Source organism: Mustela nivalis, assembly GCF_964662115.1.
Source record: "Mustela nivalis genome assembly, chromosome: X".
Taxonomy (NCBI): Eukaryota; Metazoa; Chordata; class Mammalia; order Carnivora; family Mustelidae; genus Mustela; species Mustela nivalis.
In genome coordinates this window covers 59,065,824-59,091,661 of record NC_139040.1, presented here as the reverse complement: position 1 = coordinate 59,091,661, position 25,838 = coordinate 59,065,824, and the positions used below count along the sequence as shown (strand labels likewise).

The following is a 25,838-nucleotide window of genomic DNA, read 5'->3' as shown; positions in this document are numbered from 1 at the left end:
TAAGGAACCCCATTTCAACAGGTTTCCTGAATTTAGCTGGATATCTATCAAACCCCTTTGAACACCCACTAAAATAAATCAGTAGGTGTTATATGCAACTAAAGAATGGTTGAACATAACAGCAAAAACTATAGTATGATGTACTATATGCTGGCTAACTGAACATAAAAAAAAAAAAGAACAATCACAAAATCAGCCTGAGATGTAAGAATATATACATGAATCTCCACAAGCAAAAGAGCAACTGCTTTATGCAAGGTAGGAGGTGCACACTTGTGAATCTGTGGGGAAATATGGGAATATAAACAGAAGGGGGAGGAAGCATCCATAAGCTGACTCCTGGAAAGTGATATAACACAGTGCAAAATCTGAATCCTCAGAAGTCTAGTGAGTGGCATCCCTCCCTGAAAGAAACTATGAAAATGAAAAGGCAGGATTCTAGGTAGGACATTGTGGTCTCATGACACAAGGAAATACAAACCAAAAGGTTTTCCTGAACCAGTAGAGTGTCTGAGCAGAGGAGCCAAGGAGGAAGTTATGTTAAGCAAGCCCAGGAAGGGAATCTCAGCTCAGATCACCATAAACCATGAGCCAGGGCAGTTGAAAATTACTCTTTCCTTGAACAGCCTGAAAAAACCTGTAACCTTTACCCAAGACTGGACAAAATTTTGCAGAATAGTAGCAGCAAGGAAAGGGCTTTAGAGCGGCACAGACACAAGATCCAGGAGTTTTGGGTGAATGCAGGAGCCCACAGCCACTTGCTGTTTTAGAATCACAAAAGGCAGTGGCACTCCCAGGACTCTGGGACTACCTCTGAGAGTTGCTATCAACATGCACCATGGGAGGTTGCAATTTTTGGTAGCACAAACAGAAGTGAAGACTGTTTGTCCTAGAAGATTTATTAAACGAGGTAGACTACAAATTTTCTGCTCTGGCCCAGAAGTTTGGGCACTGCCATTTTTGCTCTGATCTTCTGAAGAGGCTTGGAAAGCCCCCAGGGAACAAAAGCCAGACAAAGGACCAGTTTCCATCAAGCCCATCCCCCTGAAAGAGGGTGGGGCAACTCCACACAGGGAGGGTTGCCTGAGAAAGACAACAGCAGGCCCCTCCCCCAGAAGACAGGCTGGAAGAAAAGGTGGATGACAATCCTATGGATCCCATAAGAATGTAAAATCGCAATGCCAGGGGAAATTTTTATACTGAGCTCCAGGTTTGGCTTCATGACTTGTTTGTTTTTCTGGATAAAATATTCCTTTTCTTTTCTTTTTCTTATACTTTTTCTTTTCTTTTTTCTTTTCCCCTCATTTCAACTAAATGTTTATTATATCAACTTATTTTTAATAGTCACTTTTTATCTTATATTTTTTCACACCTATATTTTTGATAGAAATTGCTTTATTTTAGTCCCTTTTTCACTCTATTCAATTTTACCTTTATATATGTATATGTTTTACTTTCCTTGTAATTTTGAGACATGGTATCCTCTAACACACAGAACAAAATACACCCAGGAACGACTGAAACACCCTGCTTTGCCACAGCCTGATTTGCCCCCATTCTCATACCCCATTTTAATTTATTTTTATTTTTTAAAGTTTATTTTTGTAGCTCACTTTGGCTTTGTTTTTTCAGTGGTGGCTTCTGAGCACTCCAGATTTTGTTAGGGTACATCTTGTTTTGGTCTCTGCTTATTCACTCAACCATCCCTCAACACAATGACTAGGAAGAACTCTGCAAAAAGAAAAGAAACAGAGCAATGTCTTCTGTCACAGAACATATGAATATAAGCAAAATATCAATGATAGAACTCAGGATAGAAATCATAAAATAAATAGCCAGGCTTGAAAAAAAAATCATTTGTGACAATGTAGAATGTCTAAGAGCAGAAATGAGGTCTGATCAGGTTGAACTAAAAAATGTTATGATTGAGATGCACTCTAAACTGGATATTCTAACAGCCAGGGTAAAGGAGGCAGAAGAGATTATTAGTGATCTAAAAGATAAGCTGATGGAAAGGAATGTAGTTGAGGAAAACAGATATGCTTTTAGTAACCCATAAAAAAAAAAAGATTGGAAAGATTAATTTTTCCATGAAATGTTCCAAAATGAGACATATTGGGATCCCTTAGGGAGTAGGGAGGTCCTAGAAGGTATATTTGTGCAAATCATAGCTGAGATCTTTCATAAGCTGGGGAAGGAAGCAAACAGAGAGGACCCCTCCCAAAATTGATGAAAATAGACGAACCCCCTGACATATAATAGTGAAGCTTGCAAATTTTACAGCCAAATAAACTACCCCAATTATAGCCAGGGAGAGGAGGTTCCTTATGTATATAGAGAGGAACATCAGAATAACATCAAACGTATCCATAGAAAACTGGCAATCCAGAAAGGGGTAGCAAGACATATACAGGGTAATAAATGAAAATAAAATGTAGCCAAAAATGACTTTATCCATCATACAATTATTTAGAATGGATGGAGAGATAAAGAGCTTTCCAGAGAGTCAGAAAAGGAAAGAATATATGACCAGCAAGCCAGGCCTGCAAGAAATATTAAGGGAGATTCTGCTAGCAAAAGGAGACCCCAAGAGTAATATAGACCAGAAATAAATAGAGAAAGCTTACAGAAACAGGAACTTTAGAGGGAATACATTAGCAACAAATTCATCTTTCAAAAGTTACTCTGAATTTAACTGGTTTGAATGCTCCCATTATAAGACACAGGGTTTCAGATTGGATTTAAAAAGCAGTACCCATCCATATGCTGACTATAAGAGACTTGTTTTAGACCTAAGACACCACCAGATTGAAAGTGAGGGGATGGAGAACAATTTTTCATGCTAATGGACTTCAAACGAAAACTGAGGTAGCAGTCCTAATATCAGACAAATTAAATTTTAAAACATAGAATATAGTAAAATATGAAGATGAACACTATATGATACTTAAAGGGTCTATCCAACAAGAGGATTGAAAATGAGTAAATATCTATGCCCCCAACATAGGAGCAGTCAATTATATATACCAATTAATAACCAAAATAAAGAAACATATTGATAACAATAATACATTAATAGAAAGAAACTTCAACATTGCACTCACAGAAATTGACAATCTAAACAGAAAATCAACAAAGAAACAAGAGCTTTGAATGATACATTGGACCAGAGGTACTTTGTAGACACATATAGAACATTCTATCCTAAAACAACAGAACACCCATTCTGCTCAAGTGCACATGGAACTTTCTCCAGAATAGATCACATACTATGTCACAAATCAGTCCTCAATCTATAGCAGAAGACTGAGATTATTGCCTGCATATTTTTAGACCATAGTAATTTGAAACTGGAACTCAAACATGAGAAAATAATCTGGAAGGAACTCAAACACTTGGAAGTTAAAGAGCATCCTGCCAAGAATGCTTGGGTCAACCAGAAAATTAAAGAAGAACTTAAACGATTAACTGAAATTAATAAGAATGAAAGCACTTCAGCCCAAAACCTATGGTATACTGCAAAGGCAATCCTAAGAGGGGAGTTCATAGTCATCCAAAACCTTCTCAAAAACTAGAAAAATTTTAAGTGCACAAGCTAACCTTACAATGAAAGGACCTGGGGAAAGAACAGCAAATAAAGCCTAAACCAAGGAGGAGAAGATAAATAATAAAGATTAGAGTAGAAATCAAAGAAATAGAAACCAGAAAACCAGTAGAACAGATTAGCAAAACTAAAAGGTGGTTCTTTGAAATAATTAATAAGATAGCTAAACCTCTGCCCAGACTTATCCAAAAGAAAAGAGAAAGGACCCAAATCAATAAAACCATAAATGAAAGGGGAGAGATTGCAACTAACACCAATGAAATAGAGACAATTATTATAATTTTTTCCAGTGATTAAACGCCAATAAATTGGGCATTCTGGAAAAAAAAGATGCATTCCTGGAAACTTATAAACTACCAGGACTGTAATAGTATTAGATAGACTATCTGAACAGACCAATAATCACAAAGGAAATTAGGGCAGTATTCAAAAACTGCCAGAAAAACAGATGGTTCTCCAGGGGAATTCTACCAAACATTTAAAGAAGAATTAATACCTAGACTTCTGAAGTTATTTCAAAAAATAGAGATGGACGGCAAACTTCCAAACTCATTCTATGAGGCCACCATTACCATGATTTGAAAACGAGACAAAGACCCCATCCAAAAGGAGAATTATAGACCAATATCCCTTATGAACATGGATGCCAAAATACCAATATCTCAACCAATGGGATCTTACAATACATTAAAAGAATTATTCAACAAGACCCGGTGGGATTTTTTTCTTCGAATGCAAGGGCGGATCAACATTCCCAAATCAATCCACATGATAGAGAACATTAATAAAAGAAAAGACAAGAATAATATGACCCTCTCAATTGAAGCAGAGAATGCATTTGATAAAATACAACATCTTTTCTTGATTAAAACTCGTCAGAGTGTAGAGATAGAGGGAACATACCTCAATATCATAAAAGCCATCTAAATAAGCCCACAGCAAATATCATTCTCAATGGGGAAAACTGAGAGCTTTTCCCTTAAAGTCAGGAAGACAACAGGGATGTCCACCCTCACCACTATTGTTCAACATAGTCTTGAAGTCCCAGCCTCAGCAATCAGACAAAAAAAAAAAAAAAGAAAAAGAAAAAGAAAAAGAAGAAATAAAAGACACTCAAATTGGCAAAGAAGTCGATCTCTCTCTCTCTGCAGATGACATTATAGTTTATGTTGGAAACAAACAAACAAACTCCACCCCAAAATTGCTAGAACTCATAAAGCAATTCAGCAGCATGGCAGGTTACAAAATCAATGCACAAAACCCAGAAGGGAGTTGAGGGAAATTGGAAGGAGAAAAGCATAAGTGAACTTTTGGATATGAATCAAGACAAAAATCTTCTGCACAGCAAAGGAAACTGTCAGCAAAACTAAAAGACAACTGATATAATGGGAGAACATATTGGTAAATGACTTACAGATATAAGTGAAACCATATAATTGACTCGCTCTGCTTGACTTATTTCACTCAGCATAATCTCTTCCATTACCGTCCAGGTTGATACAAAAGTTGGGTATTCGTCCTCTCTGATGGAGGCATAATACTCCATAGTGTATATGGACCACATATTCCTTATCCATTCATCTGTTGAAGGGCATCTTGGTTCTTTCCACAGTGTGGTGACCGTGGCCATTGCTGCTATAAACGTTGGGGTACAGATGGCCCTTCTTTTCACTACATCTGTATCTTTGGGGTAAATACCCAGGAGTGAAATGGCAGGGTCATAGGGAAGTTCTATTTTTAATTTCTTGAGGAATCTCCACACTGTTCTCCAAAGAGGCTGCACCAACTTGCATTCCCACCAACAGTGTAAGAGGGTTCCCCTTTCTCCACATCCTCTCCAACACATGTTGTTTCCTGTCTTGCTAATTTTGGCCATTCTAACTGGTGTAAGGTGATATCTCAATGTATTTTTAATTTGAATCTCCCGGAGGGCTAGTGATGATGAACATTTTTTCATGTGTCTGATAGCCATTTGTAAGTCTTTATTGGATAAGTGTCTGTCCATATCTTCTGCCCATTTTTTGATATGATTGTCTCTTTTGTGTGTGCTGAGTTTGAGGAGTTCATTATAGATCCTGAATATCAACCTTTGGTCTGTACGTCATTTGCAAATATCTTCTCCCATTCTGTGGGTTGCCTCTTTGTTTTCTTGACTGTTTCCTTTGCTGTGCAGAAGCCTTTGATCTTGATGAAGTCCCAAAAGGTCATCTTCGCTTTTGTTTCCTTTGTTCTTGGAGACATATCTTGAAAGAAGTTGCTGTGGCTGATATCGAAGAGATTACTGCCTATGTTCTCCTCTGGGATTCTGATGGATTCCTGAATCACATTGAGGTATTTTATCCATTTTGAGTTTATCACTGTGTACGGTGTAAGAGAATGGTAGATTTTCATTCTTCTACATAAAGCTGCCCAGTTTTCCCAGCACCATTTATTGAAAAGATTGTCTTTTCTCCACTGTATACTTTTCCCTGTTTTGTCGAAGATTATTTGACCATAGAGTTGAGGGTCCATATCTGGGCTCTTTACTCTGTTCCACTGGTCTATGTGTCTGTTTTTATGCCAGTACCATGCTGTTTTGGTGATCACAGCTTTGTAGTAAAGCTTGAAATCAGATAACATGATGCCCCCAGTTTTATTTTTGTTTTTCAAAATTTCCTTAGTGATTCGGGGTCTCTTCCGATTCCATTCAAATTTTAGGATTATTTGCTCTAGCTCTTTGAAGAATACCAGTGGAATTTTGATCGGAATAGCATTAAAAGTATAGATTGCTATAGGCAGTATAGACATTTTAACAATGTTTATTCTTCTGATCCAAGAGCATGGAATGGTCTTCCATCTTTTTGTGTCTTCTTCAATTTCTTTCATGAGTGTTCTGTAGTTCCTTGAGTACAGATCATTTACCTGTTTGGTTAGTTTTATTCCCAGGTATCTTATGGTTCCTGGTGCTATAGTAAATGGAATCAATTCTCTAATTTCCCTTTCTGTATTTTCATTGTTAGTGTATAAGAAAGCCACAGATTTCTGTACATTGACTTTGTATCCTGTCACTTTGCTGAATTGCTGTATGAATTCTAGTAGTTTGGATGTGGAGTCTTTTGGATTATCCATATAAAGAATCATGTCATCTGCAAAGAGAGAGAGAGTTTGACTTCTTTGTTACCAATTTGGATACATTTATTTCCTTTTGTTGTCTTATTTCTGTTGCTAAGCCTTCTAATACTATGTTGAACAAGAGTGGTGAGAGTGGGCATCCTTGTCATGTTTCTGATCTCAACGGGAAGGACGCAAGCTTTTTCCCATTGAGGATGATATTTGCTGTGGGTCTTTCATAGATAGATTTGATGAAGTTCAGGAATGTTCCCTCTATCCCTATACTTTGAAGCATTTTAATCAGGAACGGATGCTGGATTTTGTCAAATGCTTTTTCTGCATCAATTGAGAGGACCATGTGGTTCTTTTCTCTGCTCTTATTAATTTGTTCTACAACATTTATTGATTTGTGAATGTTGAACCATCCTTGTAGCCCAGGGATGAATCCAACCTGGTCATGGTGGATAATATTTTTAATGTACTGTTGGATCCTGTTTGCTAGGATCTTCTTGAGAATCTTAGCTTCCATATTCATCAGTGATATTGGTCTGAAATTCTCCTTTTTGGTAGGTTCTTTGCCTGGTATGGGGATCAGGGTAATGCTGGCTTCATAGAAAGTGTCTGAAAGTTTTCCTTCTGCCTCAATTTTTTGAAACAGCTTCAGGAGAATAGGTGTTATTTCTTCTTTGAAAGTTTGGTAGAATTCCCCAGGGAATCCATCAGGTCCTGGGCTCTTGTTTTTAGGGAGCTTTTTTATCACTGCTTCAATCTCATTACTAGATATTTGTCTATTCAGGTTGTCAGTTTCTTCCTGATTCAATTTTGGGAGTTTATAGTTTTCTAGGAATGCATCTATTTCATCAAGGGTGCTTAGCTTATTGGCATATAAGTGTTGCTAATAACTACTGATGATTGTTTCTACTTCCTTGGTGTTCGTTGTGATCTCTCCCTTTTCATTCATAATTTTATGTATTTGAGCTTTCTCTCTTTTCTTTTGGATTAGTGTGGCCAATGGTTTATCGATCTTATTGATTCTTTCAAAAAACCACCTTCTAATTTCATTGATACGTTCTACTGTATCTCTGGTTTCTACCTCATCGATCTCAGCTCTAATCTTGATTATTTCCCTTCTTATGTGTGAGGTTGCTTTGATTTGTTGTTGATTCTCCACTTCTTAAATGTGTAGAGACAGCTGCTGTGTTCTGGATTTTTCAATTTTTTTGAGGGAGACTTGGATGGCTACGTATTTCCCCTTTAGGACCACTTTTGCTGTATCCCATAGGTTTTCGATTGAAGTGTCTTCATTGTCATTGGTTTCCATGAATTGTTTCAGTTCTTCCTTGATCTCCTGGTTGATCCAAGCATTCTTAAGCAAGGTGGTCTTTGGCTTCCAGGTGTTTGAGTTCCTTCGGAAATTTTCCTTGTGATTGAGCTCCAGTTTCAAAGCATTGTGATCTGAGAATATGCAGGGAAGAATCTCAGTCTTTGGGCATTGGTTGAGTTCTGATTTGTGCCCCAGTATGTGGTCTATTCTTGAGAAGGTTCCATGTGCACTTGAGAAGAATGAGTATTCTGTTGTTTTAGGGTGGAATGTTCTGTATATATCTATGAGGTCCATCTGGTCCAATGTGTCATTCAATTCTCTTTTTTCTTTACTGATTTTCTGCTTCTATGATCTGTCTATTTCTGAGAGAGGCATGTTAAGATCTCCAACGAGTAGTGTATTCATATCAATATGACTCTTTATCTTGATTAATTGTTTTCTTATGTAATTGGCTGCTCACATATTGGGGGCGTACTTATTTACAATTGATAGATCATCTTGGTGGATAGTCCCTTTAAGAATGATGTAGTGTCCTTCTGTATCTCTGAGTACAGGCTTTAGTTTAAAATGTAATTTATCTGATATAAGAATCACTAACCCAGCCGTCTTTTGAGGCCCACTGGCATGAAAGAGGCTTCTCCATCCCTTCACTTTCAATCTGGGTGTATCTTTAGCTTCAGATGGGTCTCTTGTGGACAACATATGCATGGGTCCTGCTGTTTTATCCAGTCTGCAACCTTGTGCCATTTTATGGGCACATTTAGGCCATTCACATTGAGGGTGATTATTGATAGATACGTTTTTATTGACATCGTGTTACCTTTGAAGTCTTTCTTTCTCTAGATTGTCTCTATATTTTTGTTCTATGCTATTCTTGGGATTTTTCCTCCTTTAAAGAAGCCCCCTTAATATTTCCTGCAGTATCGGCTTGGTGGTTGCATAGTCTTTTAGCCTTGCCAGTCCTGGAAACTCTTTATTTCTCCACCCATTTTGAATGTCAGTCTTGCTGGATAAAGTGTTCTTGGCTGCATGTTCTTCTCATTCAGTGCCCTAAATATATCTTGCCAGCCCTTTCTGGCTTGCCAGGTCTCTGTGGACAGGTCTGACATTATTCTGATGGACTTTCCTCTGTACGTAAGGATCTTCTTTGTCCTAGCTGCTTTCAAGAGATTCTGCCTACAATTATAATTCTTCATTCTTACTATTAGGTGTCTCGAGGACTTTCGAGAATCTGTAATCTTGGGGGGAATCCTTTCAGCCTCTAGTACATAAACGCTGGTTCCATTCACGAGATTTGGAAAATTTTCATGAAGAACTTGTTCCACTATATTTTCTAGACTTCTTTCTTTCTCCTCCCCTTCAGGGATTCCAATAATTCTGACGTTGGAACGTTTCATGGCATCTTTTATTTCCCTGATTCTGTTTTCGTGGCTTCTAAGCTGTTTGTTCCAGGCTTCCTCCTGATCCTTTCTCTCTATATTTTTGTCCTCCAGATCAAAGATTCTATATTCTGTCTCAGTTACTCTAGCGTTGAGAGAATTTAGATTAGATTGGAACTCATTGAGAGCATTGTGAAGCTCATCCCTGGTAGTTGTCAGCTCTTCCCTAATATTGAAAACATGATCTCTGATCGTTTTCAGTTCGGCCCTAATCAATTCCGTTTGGTCACCCACGGCATTCTCCAACCTAGCTATTGCTTGGATAATTGTTTGCCTGAATTCTCTTTCCAACATATTGTCTATGTTGATAGCCGTTAGCTCTGTTGCAGAAGGTCCATCCTTTGTATTTTTCTTCTGTTGGGGATTCTTCATCCTAGTCATTTTGTTGAGAATTGGCTGAACTGGTGTAGCTGGCTGTATCGACTGTGGTGCAGTCACGGTGCACCCTGGAATGCTTCTGAGCATTCAGGGTTCCCCACACAAATGATAGGAAAAAGGAAAGGAAAAGAAAAAAAGAGAGAGGGAGAGAGACAGGAAAGAAAGATGAGATAAAAGAGAATGTTTAGCCCATATGGGCCCCAAGGTAAGATTTATGAAGTATATAAACAGACACAGACAAACAAAACGAGTGATAAAAGTATATGACAAGACAAAAAATATAATATATATATGTATATATATATATATTTGCATATATATATATGCAAATAAAGGAAGAACCTCGTCAAAAAAACCTTGAGTGTAAGATTTATATACTATCAGAAAAACACAGAAATACTGGTGGAAGAAAAGATGGGAGAGTGGTTGTAAATTCTCAGTGTGCTGAGGAAGGTTGTTCTGATTCTTCCTGGATGTATCTTGATATCTTTGTTAAAGGACTCAACTTTCCTAAGATAAGGGGGATTAGGAATTGGTTTACCTATAGGGGTGGCATTGATTGGGGAAAGGGGATTACCTTGAAGTTTAACTCTGTATGAATATTAGAAAATAAAAATTTAAAAAGGAATAAACTAAAATAAACTAAAATTTAAAAGAAAAATTAAAAAATAGAAATGCAAAAGGAAAACACAGGTGTATGTATCTAAAAGTTCAGGTTAGAAGGTTATGGAATTTGAGGTACTGGACATCTCACTGTGACGGTAAATAGGTTAAAAATTATCTATATAATAATAAAAAAATAACTATATTAAAAAAATGAGCCAGAATAGTGGAATCGAATTAATAATAAAAATTGTCCTATGAAGTAGTGGTGGTTGTTCTCTTGTTGCCTTTTTTTTTTTTCCTTTCCAGGTTGGTTTTCTGGGGGAGGGGTTTGCCACTTGGGTTTTCAGTCCCTGAAGTCCTCTCAGCTAAGTCCTACCACCACCCTTAAGGGGGTGGGCTCTGAGGAAACTGGTTTTTTCATGCTTTTGTTTTCTGGAGGTTTTTATATTTGTTCACTTTTGTTTTTCTCTCTCACCTTGACCACTTTTGATGGTTTTTGTAGGTTTAGAGGAAAGCAAACTGCACCCTGACCTCCCTCTCAGAGAGAAGCCTCAGTCTGGCTGCAGAGCCCATATAAATCCCCCCTTGGCTGCAGGCAGAGCAGGTTCCCAGTCGCGGTCCCTGGGGACTCAGGATTTTTTGCTTGTACCCAAATCCACGGCAGTGGCATCTGTCTGGGCAGATCCAGACTGCCAGAGAAGTTCCAAGCAGCGATCACACACTGAGATTTTCCCGCTGGCCCGGGCTGGCAGTGCCTGGTCTTTCTGGTTTGAGAGCACCCGGCTGGCATTTGTGTGCACCTCTCTCAGGGGAGGGCACGGGGCATGACTCAGACTCTGATGGCACAGCAGGGCACTTGCATGGGGACTGCAAAAAGGCTGTGCTTCTGTTGGCTGTCGAGGTTCCCAGCCCCTCGTGGGAGCTCGGTGCCAGGCATTCTCTGGCGCACTGGTGGTTCAGGGACAGGGACCTGGTTTCTCTGCTGCACTCTCTCTGGCTCTGTGCCAGGGCTGGCTGTCCTGGGTCTGGGGACTTACCCCCGACCCTAACACCCTGATTCCCACAATTTCCCCCTGGTGATCCTTTGCTCTTTTTGAGTGCTTTCTACTAGACTCCCGAGTTAATGCTGGTCCCCAGGCGCAGGGCACTCTCATATTGGGATATTGCTTTCCAACAGGTCGCCTCTGGTGGCTCCTTCCCCCTTTTGTTTATATTCCGCTATCAGTCTGACTTTCCCACTCTGCTTTACCTGCTCACTGGCATCTTTTTCTCCAGTAGAGATCCAGACGTGTATAATTCTGATCTCAGGCTGATTTTGTGGGTGATTGGAGATCTTTGGAGGTAATCAGCTCACTTTAAGGTGCAGGTTGAACTGGCACCTCCTCCTACTTCCCCGCCATCTTGTCTCCCCTGAACATAATTATTAAAAAAAAAAAAAGAAGAAGAAAAGAAAGAAAGAAAACATGTTTTAGCTGGTGGCTACAGTTAAGAATGGGTGATTAATAAGTATAGGCACCTGGGTATTATCTGAATACTCTAGCTCAATAAAAATACCTAGAAGGCAAAGATAAATAAATAAATAATAAGTGAGGGGATGTAGAAACATTCATCATCATGAAAGGATGTTAATAGATAGAAGAGGAATACTTATGTTGGACGCACTAGAATGTAAACCAAACGCTGTAACAAGAGATGAAGAAGAGCACCAAACACATTAAGGGGGACAATCTAACAAGAGGTAACAACTGTAAATATTTATGCAACCAACATGAAAGCACTCAAATATATGAAACAATTTATAAGAAACATAAAAGAATCCATCAAAAATAATATAATAACAGTAGAGTCCTTTAACACCCTACTTATAAAAATGGATGGATCATCTAAAACTAAAATCAAGAAGGACACAAAAGCTTTGAATAACACACTGGTTTGAATGGACATAACATATATATTCAGAACATTCTATCCTAAAGCAGCAGAATACATATGCCTTTTAAGTGTGCATGGGACTTTCTCCAGAACAGATAACATAAAATAGGTCACAAAGCAGGCCTCAACCAACACGAAAAGCTTGCGTCCTTCCCATTGAGATCAGGAGCACAACAAGGATGCCCACACTCACCACTCTTGCTCAGCATATTATTAGAAGTCCTAGCAACAGTAATCACACAACAAAGAGAAATAAAAGGTATCCAAATTGGCAATGAGGAAGTCAAACTCTCTCTCTTCACAAATGACATGATTCTTTATATGGAGAACCCAAAAGACTCCACCCCCAAACTACTAGAACCCATACAACAATTCAGCAACGTGGCAGCATACAAAGTCAATGTACAGAAATCAGTGGCTTTCTTATACACTAACAATTAACATACAGAAAGGGCAATTGGAGAATCAATTCCATTTACTATAGCACCAAGAACCATAAGTTGCCTGGGAATAAATCTAACCAAAGAGGCAAAGGATCTGTACTCGAGGAACTTCAGAACACTCATGAAAGAAATTGAAGAAGACACAAAAAGATGGAAGACAATTCCATGCCCTTTGATTGGAAGAATAAACATTATTTATATAAATATACTGCCTAGAGAAATCTATACTTTTAATGCCATTCCATTCAAATTTCCACTGGTATTTTTCAAAGAGCTGGAGAAAATAATCCAAAAATTTGTATGGAATCAGAAAAGACCCCGAATCGCTAAGGAAATGTTGAAAAACAAAAATAGAACTGCAGACATCACGTTACATGATTTCAAGCTTTACTACAAAGCTGTGATCACCAAGACAGCATGGTAATGGCATAAAAAACAGACATATAAACCAGTGGAAGACAGTAGAGAGCCCAGATATGGACCCTCAACACTATGGGCAAATAATTTTCAACAAAGCAGGAAAAATATCCAGTGGAAAAAAATCTTTTCAATAAATGGTGCTGGGAAACCTGGACAGCTATATGTAGAAGAATGAAACTCGACCATTCTCTTACACTGTACACAAAGATAAACTCTAAATGGATAAAAGACCTCAACGTGAGATAGGAATCCATCAGAATCCTAGAGCAGAATATAGGCAGTAACCTCTTCGATATCAGCCACAGCAGCTTCTTTCAAGATATGTCTCCAAAGGCGAAGGAAACAAAAGCGAAAATAAACTTTTGCGACTTCATCAAGATCAAAAGCTTCTGCACAGCAAAGAAAAGTCACAAAAACAAAGAGGCAACCCACGGAATGGGAGAAGATATTTGCAAATGACAGTACAGACTAAAGGTTGATATCCAGGATCTATAAAGAACTCCTCAAACTCAGCACACACAAAACAGACAATCATATAAAAAAATGGGCAGAACATATGAACAAACACTTCTCCAATGAAGACATACAAGTGGCTCTCAGACACATGAAGAAATGTTCATCATCACTAGCTCTCAGGGAGATTCAAATTAAAACCACATTGAGATATCACCTTATACCAGTTAGAATGGCCAAAATTAGCAAGACAGGAACAAGATGTGTTGGAGGGGATGTGGAGAAAGGGGAACCCTCTTCCATTGTTGGTGGAAATGCAAGTTGATGCATCCTCTTTGGAGAACAGTGTGGAGATTCCTCAAGAAATTAAAAATAGAGCTTCCCTAATGACCCTGCAGTTGCACTCCTGGGTATTTACACAATGATACAGATGTAGTGAAAAGAAGGGCCACCTGTACCCCAATGTTCATAGCAGCAATGGCTACCGTCACCAAACTGTGGAAAGAACCAAGATGCCCTTCAATGGACCAATGGATAAGAAAGACGTGGCCCATATACACTATGGAGTATTATGCCTCCATCAGAAAGGATGAATACCCAACTTTTTTAGCAACATGGATGGGACTGGAAGAGATTATGCTGAGTGAAATAAGTCAAGCAGAGAGAGTCAATTATCATATGGTTTCACTTATTTGTGGAGCATAACAAATAACATGGAGGACAAGGACTGATGGCGACAAGGGAGTTGAGGGAAATTGGAAGGGAAGGTGAACCATGAGAGACTATGGACTCTGAAAAACAACCTGAGGTGGGAGATTGGGGGAACCAGGTGGTGGGTATTGGAGGGGGCACGTATTGCATGGAGCACTGAGTGTTATGCAAAAACAATGAATACTGTTATGCTGAAAATAAATTTAAAAAGTATAAAACGACTATTTAAAAGAATTTTATGAAAAACTATATGCCAAAAAATTGGACAATCTACACGAAATAGAGAAATTCCTAGAAACATATGAACTAAAAACCTGAAACAGGAAGAAAGAGATATCTTGAACCGACCAACAGCCATTAAAGGAATTGAAATTGTAACAAATAGCTTCCAACAACCAAAAGTTTAGGGTTAGATGGCTTCACAGTCAAATTTCCCAAATTGTTAAAGAAGAGCTAATACCTATTTTCCTCAAAGTAATACCAAAATAATGGAAAATAAATGAAAATTTTGAAAGTCATTTTATATGGCCAACAATATCCTTATCCAATACCAGATAAAGACACCAAGAATAAAGAGAACTATATGTTAGGTTCCCTGATGAACAAAGGTGCAAAAATTCTCAATGAAATATTAACAAACCGAATACAATAGGAAGTTAAAAGAGTAATCATTCACCACTATCAAGTGGTATTCATTCCTATGTTGCCAGTTTATTCAATATTTATAAATCAATCAATGTTATCCACCACATTAATACAAGAAAGTATAAGAAACATATGATTTTTTTAGTAGGCACAGAAAAATTCTTTGATAAAGAACTACACCCACTCATGATAAAAATCCTCAAAAAGTAGGATGATATGTAACATACCTCAACATAATAATGCCCATATATGAAAAATCCACACTAATATCTTCAACAGGGAAAACCTGAGAGATTTCTCTCTATGTTCAGGATCAAGTCAGAAATGAGCACCAGGTGTTGTGAGGGACTGTTGAATCACTAAATTATACACCTGAAACTAACATTACAATGTGTTAGCTACCTGGAATTTAGATAAAAACTTATAGGAATAAATACAGAAGTAGAAAAAAAAAAGAGTAAACAATAAAAATAAGAAAAAATCATTTCATATTCAAAATACAATTAGTGATAGATACATATTTATTGCCATTTTTACTTGTTTTGTGATTGATTCTGGAGATTTTATCTGATATTTTCTTCCTCTCATGTTTTGCTGATTTTAGTGGTATATTTGGATATCTTTCTCTTTATTTGTTTCATATTTGTTAGTGACTTTGACATATAGATATCTTTAGGTTTATATATAAATTCTTTTGCAGATAGCAGTCTATATTAAGTTGATGTTCATTCAAGTTTTAATGTGTTTTCCTCCTCTTTTTACCATGTATTATGTATATATTATATTTTCGATAATGTTCCTGTATGAGTTTCTTGACTTGACTCTACTGAAATAATAATTTTTACTGCTTTTTGTTTCCTGCCTTTATATTGTTAGTATCAATCTCTCCTTTCTGCTCTATGTGTTCCCATTAATATTTCTTATAGGATTGCTTTTGTGGTAATGAATTCCTGTGGTTTTGTTTTTCTGGGGGCACTGTGTTTCCTTCTATTATGAATGATATCCTGTATGATTAAGTATTCATGCCCCATTTTTCCTATTCAGCTCTTTGAATTATCATGATCCTTCTTCTGGATTTCCAAATTTCTGAGGCACAATATCCAGCTAGTCTTATAGCTTTTCCCTCGTATGTTAAAGACTACTTTGGTCTGGCTGCTTTTAAGACTTTTTCTTTATCCCTCTACTTTACAATTTCTTTGTGTATGAAAGAAGTTTTTGTTTTGTTTTGTTTTTTAAATTTCAGTGTACCAGAATTCATTGTTTATGTACCACACCCAGTACTCCATGCTATATGTGCCCTCCATAATACCCACCAACAGGCTTACCCAACCTCCCATCCCCCACCCTTCAAAACACTCAGATTGGGGTGCCTGGGTGACTCAGTAGCTTAAGCCTCTGCCTCAAGCTCAGGTCATTATCTCAGGGTCCTGGGATCGAGCCCCACATCGGGCTCTCTGCTCAGCAGAGAGCATGCTTCCCCCCCTCTCTCTGACTACTCGTGATCTCTCTCTCTCTCTATGTATCAAATAAATAAATAAAAAATTTTTAAAAAGCCCTCAGATTGTTTTTCAGAGTCCATCATCCCTCAAGGTTCATCTCCCCCTCCAATTTTCCCCAACTCCATTCTCCTCTCCATCTCCCCATGTCCATGGTGTTATTTCTTATGCTCCACAAATAAGTGAAACCATATGATAATTGACTCTCTCTGCTTGACTTATTTCACTCAGCATAATCTCTCTCAGTCCCATCCATGTTGCTACAAAAGTTGGGTATTCATCCTTTCTGATGAATCATAGTGTATATGGACCACATCTTCCTTATCCATTTGTTCGTTGAAGGCCATCTTGGTTCTTTCAATAGTTTGGCGACTGTGGCCATTGCTGCTATGAACATTGGGGTACAGATGGCCCTTCTTTTCACTACATCTGTATCTTTGGGGTAAATACCCAGTAGTGCAACTGTAGGGTCATAGGGAAGCTCTATTTTTAATTTCCTAAGGAATCTCCACACTGTTTTCCAGAGTGACTGCACCAACCTGCATTCCCACCAACAATGCAAGAAGGTTCCCCTTTCTTCACATCCTCCAACACAGTTTTTTATGGTCTTGTTAATTTTTACCATTCTAACTGGTGTAAGGTGGTATCTCAATGTGGTTTTGATTTTAATTTCCCTGATTGCTGGTGATAGTGAACATTTTTTTCAGGCATCTGCTAGCCACTTGTACCTCTTCATTGGAGAAGTGTCTGTTTATTTCTTCTGCCCATTTTTTGACATGATTATCTGTTTTGTGTGTGTTGAGTTTGAGGAGTTGTTTGTAGATATCAGCCCTTTTTCTGTAGTGTCATTTGCAAATATCTTCTCCCATTCCATATGTTTCCTCTTTGTTTTGATGACTCTTTCTTTGCTCTGTAGAAGCGTTTGATCTTGATGAAGTCCCCAAAATTCATTTTCACTTTTATTTCCTCTGCCTTTCGAGACATATCTTGAAAGAAGTTGCTGTGGTCAATGTCGAAGAGGTTACTGCCTATGTTCTTTTCTAGGATTCTGGTGGATTCCTGCCTTTTATCCATTTTGAGTGTATCTTTGTGTATGGTGTAAGAGAATGGTAAGTTTTATTCTTCTACTTATGGCTGTCCAATTTTCCTAGCACCATTTATTGAAAACACTGTCTTTTTTCCAATGTTTATTTTTTCCTGCTTTGTCGAAGATTATTTGACCATGGAGTTGTGGGTTCATATCTGGGCTCTCTACTCTGTTTCACCAGTCTAGATGTCTGTTTTTAATGCCAGTACTATGCTATCTCGGTGATCACAGCTTTGTAGTAAATCTTGAAATCAGGCAATGTGAGGTTCCCGGTTTTGTTTTTCTTTTTCAAGATTTCTTAGCAATTTGGGGTCTTTTCTGATTCCATACAAATTTTAGAATTGTTTGCTCCAGGTTTTTAAAAAATGCCAGTGGAATTTTGATTGGGGCTGGCACTGAATGTATAGATTGCCCTTGGCAGTATAGACATTTTAACAATGTTTATTTTTCCAATCCATGAGCATGGAATGGTCTTCCATCTTTTTCTGTCCTCTTCAATTTCCTTCATGAATGTTCTGTAGTTTCTTGAGTGCAGATCCCATCCTCTTTTGTTACGTTTATTCCCAGGTACCTTATGGTTCTTGGTGCTAAAGTAAATGGAATCAATTCTCTAATTTCCCTTTCTGTATTTTCATTGTTCGTGTATAAGAAAACAACTGGTTTATGCACATTGATTTTGTATCCTGCCACATTACTAAATTGCTGAATGAGTTCTAGTAGTTTTAGGGTGGAGTCTTTTGGGTTTTCCATATAAAGTATCATGTCATCTGTGAAGAGAGAGTTTGATTACTTCAATGCCAACTTGAATACCTTTTATTTCTCTTTGCTGTCTGATTGCTTTGTTAGGAGTTCTTTTTTTTTTAAGATTTTTATTTATTTATTTGACAGATAGATCACAAGTAGGCAGAGAGGCAGGCAGAGAGAGAGAGGAGGAAGCAGGCTCCCAACTGAGCAGAGAGTCCAATGCGGGACTTGATCCCAGGACCCTGGGATCATGACCTGAGCCCAAGGCAGAGGCTTTAACCCACTGAGTCACCCAGGCGCCCCAGGACTTCTAATACTATGTTGAGCAAGAGTGGTGAGAGTGGGCATCCTTGTTGTGTTCCTGATCTCACAGGGAAAGCTGTTAGCTTTTTCCCATTGAAGATGATATTCATCTTGAGTTTTTCATGGATAGATTTTATGAAGTTGAGGAATGTTCCCCCTATCCCTATACTTTGAAGAGTATTCTTCAGGAATGGATGCTGGATTTTGTCAAAGGTTTTTTCTGCATCCATTGAGAGGACCATGTGGTTCTCTCTTCTCTTATTGATTTCTTCTATCATGTGATTGATTTCCGAATGTTGAACCACACTTGCATATCAGGGATGAATCCCACCAGGTCATGGTGGATAATCTTTTTAATGTACTGTTGGATCCTATTAGCTAAGATCTTGTTGAGAATCTTAGCATCCATATTCATCAGGGACATTGATCTGAAATTCTCCTTTTAGGTGAGGTCTTTGCCTGGTTTGGGGATCAGGATAATGGTGGCTTCATAAAAAGGGTGTGGAAGATTTCCTTCTGCTTCTACTTTTTGAAACAGTTTCAGGATAATAGGTATTATTTTGTCTTTCAAAGTTTAGTAGAATTCACCGGGGAATCTGTCAGGTCCTGTGCTCTTGTTTTTTGGGTGGTTTTTGATCACTGCTTCTATCTCCTTACTAGATACTGGTCTGTTCAGATTGTCAATTTCTTCCTGTTTCAGTTTTGGAAATTTATAGGTTTCCAGGAATGCATCAATTTCGCTTAGGCTGCTTACCTTATTGGCATATAACTGTTGATAATAATTTCTGATGATTGTTTCTATTTCCTTGGTGTTAGTTTTGATCTCTCCCTTTTCATTTGTAATCTTATTAATTTCTGTCTTCGCTCTTTTTTTCAGATTAGATTGACCAATGGTTTATCGACCTTGTTGATTCTTTCAAAAAACCAGCTTCTAGGGACACCTGGGTGGTTCAGTGGTTTAAGCCTCTGCCTTCAGTTCAGGTCATGATCTCAGGGTCCTGGGATCAAACCTCGCATCGGGCTCTCTGCTCGGCGGGGAGCCTGCTTTCCCCTCTTTCTCTGCCTACTTCTCTGCCTGCTTGTGACCTCTCTCTCTCTCTCTCTAAAAAACAAAAAGAAAAACAAAAACAAAAACAAAAAAACAGCTCCTAGTTTTATTGATTCATTCTACTGTATTTCTTGTTTCTATCTAATTGATCTCTGCTCTAATCTTGATGTTTTCCCTTCTTGTGTGTGGAGTTAGCTTAATTTGTTGTTGATTCTCTAGTTCTTTAGGTGTAGAAATAGCTGGTGTATTCTGGATTTTTCAGTTTTTTTGAGGCAGGCTTGCATGGCTATGTATTTTCACCTTAGGACTGCCTTTGCTGGATCCCATAGGTTTTGGACTGATGTGTCTTCATTCTCATTGGTTTCCATGAATTGTTTCAGTTCTTTGATTTCCTGGTTGATCCAAGCATTCTTAAGCAAGGTGGTCTTCAGCTTCCAGGTGTTTTAATTCCTTCTGAATTTTCCTTGTGGTTGAGCTTCAAATTCAAAGCATTGTGATCTGAGAATATGCAGGGAATAAACACAGTCTTTTGGTATTTGTTCAGCTGTGATTTGTGACCCAGTGTGTCGTCTATTTTGGAGAAGATTCCATGTGGACTCAAGAAAAATGAGTGTTCTGTTGTTTTAGGGTGGAATGTTCTGTATATATCTATGAGGTCCATCTGGTCCAATGTGTCATTCAATGCTCTTGTTTCTTTATTGATTTTCTCCTTGGATGATGTGTCTATTACTGAGAGTGGTGTGTCACTATCCCTTACTATTACTGTATTCATGTCAGTATGACTCTTCATCTTGTTTAACAGTGCACTTATGTAGTTTTCTGCTTATATTTCTGCTCATTTTCTGCTCATGACATACATATTTACAATTATTAGATCTTCATTGTGGACAGACCCATTAAGAATTATGTAGTGTCCTTCTGTGTCTCTCAGTACAGTCTTTAGTTTAAAATCTACTTTATCTGATATATGAATCACTATCCCAGCCTTCTTTTGAGGCCCTTAGCATGAAACATGCTTCACCATCCCTTCACTTTCTGTCTTGATGTATCCTTAGGTTCAAAATGGGTCTCTTGTTGACAATATATGGATGGGTCCTGTCGTTTTATAAAACCTGCATCCCTGTGCCATTTTATGGGAGCATTTAGGCCATTCATGTTGAGAGTGATTATTGAGAGATACGTTTTTATTTTTTTTTATTTTATTTTTTTTTAAAGATTTTATTTATTTATTTCACAGAGAGATCACAGGTAGGTAGAGAGGCTGGTGCAGAGAGAGAGAGGGAAGCAGGCTCCCTGCCGAGCAGAGAGCCCGATGTGGGACTCGATCCCAGGACCCTGAGATCATGACCCGAGCCGAAGGCAGCGGCTTAACCCACTGAGCCACCCAGGCGCCCCGAGAGATACGTTTTTATTGACATCATGTCACCTGTGAAGTCTTTGTTTCTATAGTTTGTCTCCATATTCTTCTGTTCAATAATATTCTTGGGTTTTTTCCTCTTTTATAGAGCCCCCCCTTAGTATTTCTTGCAGTGCTGGCTTGATGGTCACATACTCTTTTGAATCTCGCTAGTCTTGGAAACTCTTTATCTCTTCAACCACATTGAATGTCAGTCTTGCTGGATAAAGTATTCTTGGCTGCATGTTCTTCTCCTTTAGTGTCCTGAATACATCTTTCCAGTCCTTTCTTGCTTACCAGTTTTATGTGGAATGGTCCATGGTATTCTGATGGGCTTTCCTCTGTACATAAGGAATCTCTTCCCCCTAGCTGTTTTCAAGAGCTCCTGTCTAAAATTATGATTCATCATTTTTACAGTCAAGTGTCTGGAGATCTTTTTAGATTCTATGACCTTGGGTGGATACATATCTATCTCTAGCACATGAATGCTGGTTCCATTCTCCAGATTGGATAAATTTTCATAAAGAATTTGTTTAACTACATCTTCTAGTCTTTGTTCTTTCTCCTCCTCCTCAGGGATTCCAATAATTCTAAGGTTGGAACACTTCAATGCATCATTTATTTCCCTAATTCTGTTTTCATGTCTTCTATGCTGTTTGTTCCAGGCTTCCTCCTGATCCTTTTTCTCTATCACTTTGTCCTCCAGATCATCAATTCTATCTTCTGCCTCAGTTACCCTAGCTTTTAGAGAATTTAGATTAGATTGGAACTCATTGAGAGCATTGTTAACATAATCCCTGGTGGCTTTCACTTCTGCCATAATCAATTCCATTTTGTCATTAAAGGCTTTTTCCAACATAGCCACTGCCTGGAAAACTGTTAGCCTGAATTCCTTTTCTGAAATACTGTTTATGTCCATATCCAATAGCTCTGATGGAGAGGGACCAGTCTCTGAATTTTTCCTCTGTTGGGCATTCCTCCTTCTAGTTATTTTGGTGAGAGATGGCTGAAGGGATGTGTAGTTGAATATATCAACCATAGTCCAGGCAAGGTGCACTCTGGAACACTTCTGAGCAATCAGGATTTCCCTGTAATAAGAAAAAAAAAGATAGATAGATAGATAGAGAGAGAGAGAGAGAGAGAGGCAGGGGGGAAAAAAAGGAAAAAATCAAATAGAAGGCCCAGTCGGAATGGGTCCCAAAGTTAAGATTTATAAAGTATACAAACAAAAACAGACAAAAAAATAAATAAAATAAAATCCTGACAAAAGTAAATTAGAAAAAAAAAAAAAAAGGAACCCAGCCAAAATGAACCCAAAGTATAATGTTTATATACTACCAGAACAAAAACAAATACAGAGAAACAATGTTCACTAGTGTGTTCTGCCCCTGGAAGAGATCCAGAAGTGTATAATTCTAATCTCAGGCTGATTTCATGGGTGATCAAAGTTCTTTGGTAGATAATCAACTCACTTTAGGGGACCAGTTGAAACAACACCTCCTACTTCTTCACCATCTTGTCTCCTCCAAGCCCAGTTTTAGATGCAGTGTTCAATAACTCATCAGTTGTGAAGAACACCCAATGCTCATCACATCATGTACTCTCCTTAATGCCCATCAGCCAATTACCTTATCCCCCCTACCTCCTCTCCAACAACCTTCAGTTTGTTTCCTATAGTTGAGTGTCTCTCATAATTTTTCTCCCTCTCTGATGAATCTCATTCTATTTTCCTTCCCTTCCCCTATGGCCCTCTGTCTGTTTCTTATATTCCACATGAGTGAAAAAATATGATAATTTTCTTCTTGTAATTGAAATTTTTACTGAACATAATACCTGCCAGTTGCATTCATGCTTATGTATATGGTATCTATTCATTCTTTCTGATAGCTAAGTAATATTCCATTGTGTATGTGTGTGTGTGTGTGATATATATATATATATATATATATATATATATATATATATACCATATCTCCTTTATCCTTTTATACATTGATAAAATAACTATTTTGTAGATAAAATATCTATGATATCTATTGATATGCTCATATTCTATTATATATTGATGGACATCTCAGCTCATTCCAGTTTGGCTATTGTGGACATTGTTGTTATATACTTTGCGGTGTAGGTGCCCCTTGAGATCAATACATTTGTATCATTGGGGTAAATTGCTGAGTTCTTGAGTATTGCAATTGCTGAATTCTTGTGTAGCTCTATTTTAACTGCTTGAGGAACCTCCTCACTGTTTTCCAGAGTGGCTGTACCAGATGCATTTCCAACAATGAGAGGGTTTTGCATTCTCTGCATCCTTTCCAACATTTGTTATTTCCTGTCTCATTAATTTTAGTCTTTCAGACTGGTGGGAGATGGTATCTCATTGCAATTTTGATTTGTAGTTCCCTGATGGCTAGTGATGCAGAGCATTTTTTCGTGTGTCTGTTGGCCATTCCTATGTCTTCTTTGGAGAATATCTGTTCACGTCTTCTGCCCGTTTCTTGATTGGATCACTTGTTTCTTCGGTGTTGAATTTTCTAAGTTCTTTAGAGATCTTGGATACTCGCCCTTATTTTATTTCATTTGCAAATGTCTTCTCCCATTCTGAAGGTTAACTTTTAGTTTTGTTGACTGCTTCCTTTGTGATGCTATGCTATGATGAAGTCACAGTAGTTCATTCTTGCTTTTGTTTCCCTTGCCTTTGGACATATGTCTAGGAATAAGTTGCTGAGGCTGAGGTCACAGAGGTTGTTGCCTGTTATCTCATCAAGCATTTTGATGAATTACTGTTTCACATTTAGTATTTCATCCATTTTGAGTCTATTTTTGTGTTTTGTGTCAGAAAATGGTCCAGTTTTATTCTTCTACCTGTGTCTTTCCCATTTTCCCCAGCACTGTTTATTGAAGAGATGGTCCTTTTACTTGGAGCATCTTTCTAGCTTTGTCAAAGACTAGTTGACCATAGAGTTCAGGGTCCATTTCTGAGTTCTTGTCATTTATTTTACTAATGTGATGTATCACATTGATTGATTTGCAAATGTTAAACCACTCTTGTAGTTTGCAGGAAAAAGTCCTACCGGATCTTGGTGAATAATGCTTTTAATGTACTGTTGGATTTTCTGTGGTAAAATCTTAGTGACAAGTTTGGCATCTGTGTTCATCAGGGATAGTTGTCTGTAATTCTCTTTTTTATCAGAGTTTTGCCTGGGGTTGGGATCAAGGTAATCTTGGCCTCATAGAAAGAATCTGGATGTTTTCTTTCCCTTCCTAATTTTTTAAAACTGTTTCAGGAAAATAAGTGTAATAGTACTTCATTAAATTTTGGTAGCATTCTCCTGGGAAGCCATCTGTCCCTGGACTTTTGTTTGTAGGGAGCTTTTTGATTTTTGCTTCAGTTTCCTTGCATATTATGGGTCTGTTCAGGTTTTCTATTTCCTTCTGTTTCAATTTTGTTAGTTTATACATTTTCCAGGAATGCACCCACTTCTTATAGTTTGCCTAATTTGTTGGAGTTTAATTTCTCATAATGTGCTCTTAAAATTGTTTGCATTTAATAAAGAAGCTGAGCAAAAGAGGTACAAGCAGCTACTGGACCACTAGGGGAGAATTTGAGAGATAAGTGACAACATAAGATGAAACAACATTAGAATAATTTGGATTCCAGAAGAAGAAGAAAGAGAGAGGGGAGCAGAAGGTACACTGGAGAGAATTATTGGGGAGAATTTCCCCAATATGGCAAAGGGAATGAGCATCAAAATTCAGGAGGTTCAGAGAACGCCCCTCAAAATCAATAAGAATAGGCCCACACCCCGTCACCTAATAGTAAAATTTACAAGTCTCAGTGACAAAGAGAAAATCCTGAAAGCAGCCCAGGAAAAGAAGTCTGTAAAATACAATGGTAAATATATTAGATTGGCAGCTGACTTATCCACAGAGACCTGGCAGGCCAGAAAGAGCAGGCAAGATATTTTCAGAGCACTAAACGAGAAAAACATGCAGTCAAGAATACTATATCCAGCTAGGCTATCATTGAAAATAGAAGGAGAGATTAAAAGCTTCCAGGACAAAAAAAAAACTGAAAGAATTTGCAAACACCAAACCAGCTCTACAGGAAATATTGAAAGGGGTCCTCTAAGCAAAGAGAGAGCGTACAAGTGGTAGATCAGAAAGGAACAGAGACCATATACAGTAACAGTCACCTTACAAGCAATACAATGGCACTAAATTCATATCTCTCAATAGTTACCCTGAATGTGAATGGGCTAAATGCCCCTGTCAAAAGACACAGGGTATCAGAATGGATAAAAAAACAAAACCCATCTATATGCTGCCTCCAAGAAACTCATTTTAAGTCCGAAGACACCTCCAGATTTAAAGTGAGGGGGTGGAAAAGAATTTGCCATGCTAATGGACATCAGAAGAAAGCAGGAGTGGCAATCCTTATATCAGATCAATTAGATTTTAAGCCAAAGACTATAATAAGAGATGAGGAAGGACACTATATCATACTCAAAGGGTCTGTCCAACAAGAAGATTTAACAATGTTAAATATCTATGCCCCCAACGTGGGAGCAGCCAACTATATAAACCAATGAATAACAAAATCAAAGAAACACATCAACAATAATACAATAATAGTAGGGGACTTTAACACTCCCCTCAATGAAATGGACAGATCATCCAAGCAAAAGATCAGCAAGGAAATAAAGGCCTTAAAAGACA

The 25,838-nt window shown here is 38.0% G+C and overlaps 1 protein-coding gene across 1 annotated transcript in view; it reads right to left on the bottom strand.

Annotated features, from left to right (window-relative positions):
• LOC309855587 (uncharacterized protein) overlaps positions 1-25,838 on the bottom strand; it is a 1,049,056-nt gene that overhangs the window by 42,990 nt on the left and 980,228 nt on the right. The gene's annotated exons all lie outside the window — the stretch shown is intronic.